The sequence below is a fragment of the Gopherus flavomarginatus genome, chromosome 4 (genome assembly GCF_025201925.1).
Source record: "Gopherus flavomarginatus isolate rGopFla2 chromosome 4, rGopFla2.mat.asm, whole genome shotgun sequence".
Lineage (NCBI taxonomy): Eukaryota > Metazoa > Chordata > Testudines > Testudinidae > Gopherus > Gopherus flavomarginatus.
The window spans coordinates 28,903,153-28,905,217 of record NC_066620.1 but is presented as its reverse complement, the minus strand read 5'-3'; the positions used below and the strand labels follow the sequence as shown (position 1 = coordinate 28,905,217).

The following is a 2,065-nucleotide window of genomic DNA, read 5'->3' as shown; positions in this document are numbered from 1 at the left end:
ATGCGAGTCCTGGTCTGTCCCCGCAGAAAGGTGAAGCCCCCCTGTGGCTGGACTGAGCTCCTCTAAGCTGACCTCACTACAGACCTGTGCCAGGTAGCGCTCATTGTAAAAGTGTGTCCTCTGACGGTTGGGAAAACGGGACCAGAGGTCCTCAGGCCAGCTGACACAATTAAAATCCTCCCCCCAACAACAAATATCATGCAGTCTAGAGGAAGAGAGCCTTTGATCTTCCCTCTCATGGCTTAACTGGGGACCATACACACTAATATAGCAGTAATCAGTGCCACAGAGCACAAAGTCTACCAGTAATGTCCTCCCTGGTCGGAGTTCCACCACCTTCTGTACTCGCACCGTGAATGTGAAAAACAAGACTCCAGGCCCATCATTCTTCCCTGGACAGGGGGCCCTTCCTCCAATCATCCTCTGCCTATTGAGCTACCCTAGAGTTGTTAATGTGCATTTCCTGAACACCCACCATGTCCAAGTCCACCTGCTCCAAGGCACTGAACATCAAGCACCTCCTCCTGGGCCCCCAAATCCTTTCCACCTTCCACACAGCCATTTTCACAGATGCCCCTTCCCTGGTGCTGCCCTTGCTCAGCTGCACAGAGGAGTTTTCATCCCCATCCCTGCCTGTCACTGCCCAGCAGCCCTCTGGCACTATTCCTGAGGGTCACCCTGCCTTGCTCTCTTCCTGCCATGCTGGGAAAGACAGCTCTCATCGTTAAAGGTCAGGTGGGCCAACTAGGGGCAGAAGCCCATTCTATGTTTTCCTACTGCAGAGCCCAAGATCAGAGACTCACCTTCAGTGCCACCCAGAGGGGAGGCAAGTGGGGCAATTTGCCCCAGGCCCCGCAGGGGTCCCAGGAGAATACAATGTTGCAACTTTTTTTAATGGAAGGGGCCCCCAAAACTGCCATTTTTTCACTACCATTAAAGCTACAGCGTCTCCATGCTTTGGAGCAGAGAGACCATTTTGCAGGAGGTGTCAAAGACTGGTCAGCCCTGCTCACTTTGGGTATAGGCACCACTGTGCTGCCAGAGAACAAGCTGCCCCTGCACAAAGAAGATGAAAGAACCTGCCAAAGCCTGGGATTGAATTAGGGACCTTTAGGTCTTCAGTCTAATGCTCTCCCAACTGAGCTACTTTGGCAGCTGTATGGGATTATTTTGGCCTGTTGCTTCTCTGTCCAGGATGTTTTTGCAGCCATTGCACACAAAAAGGACGTCATTGTGAGCGGGCCATGAAGACAAGACTCACTTTTGCCTGCCTTGCTCAGCTTGACTTGCTTCCTCACCCCGTTCCTGCCTTAGTTCCTGGGTTGACCTGGTGGTGGAAGGGGACTGGGGGCCAGTGGTGCGGAGAGGAAGTTGAGCTGGACCCTGAGCTAGACTAGACCCTGGAGGTGAGAGTCTGGCCACCACTTGCCATGCCACCCTGTTGTCCTGGCTTCCCCCACTGGGCGTCATTTCGGGAGGGAAGTGGAGCTTCTGCCTCCCCTCCCCAATTTTCACACCACAGAGGAGTGCGAACAGGAAAATGAATGGCTGCTCCACACGCCCACCGGAGGAATCCAATGCCCTTAGCTGTGGTAAGTAAGGCTACGTCTTCATTACCTGCAGTATTGGCGGGTAGCAATCGATTTCTCGGGGATCTATATATCGCGTCTCATCTAGATGCAATGTATCGAACCCTGAATGCACTCCTGTCGACTCCGGGATCTATATATCGCGTCTCATCTAGACGCAATGTATCGAACCCTGAATGCACTCCTGTCGACTCCGGAACTCCACCAATGCGAACGGCGGTAGTGGAGTCGACAGGGGGAGCCGCGGAAGTCGATCCTGCGCCGTGAGGACGGTAGGTAACTCGATCTAAGATACTTCGACTTCAGCTACGTTATTCATGTAGCTGAAGTTGTGTATCTTAGATCGATCCCCTCCCCTAGTGTAGACCAGCCCTAAGAAGTATCTGTTGGCTGACAGAGCCTGTCCCCGAGCAGCTGGAACAGCAGCTGCCGCCTCCCCCTCGGCTCCAGGCTGTGGGAAATGCTCATTGCCTGGC

General features: G+C 53.6%; 1 non-coding gene across 1 annotated transcript; it reads right to left on the bottom strand.

The window, feature by feature from the left end:
• Window positions 1-1,080: 1,080 nt before the first annotated feature.
• TRNAF-GAA (transfer RNA phenylalanine (anticodon GAA)) lies at window positions 1,081-1,153 on the bottom strand. Its single transcript has one exon. It is a non-coding gene; the product is annotated as a tRNA-Phe (tRNA).
• Window positions 1,154-2,065: the final 912 nt, after the last annotated feature.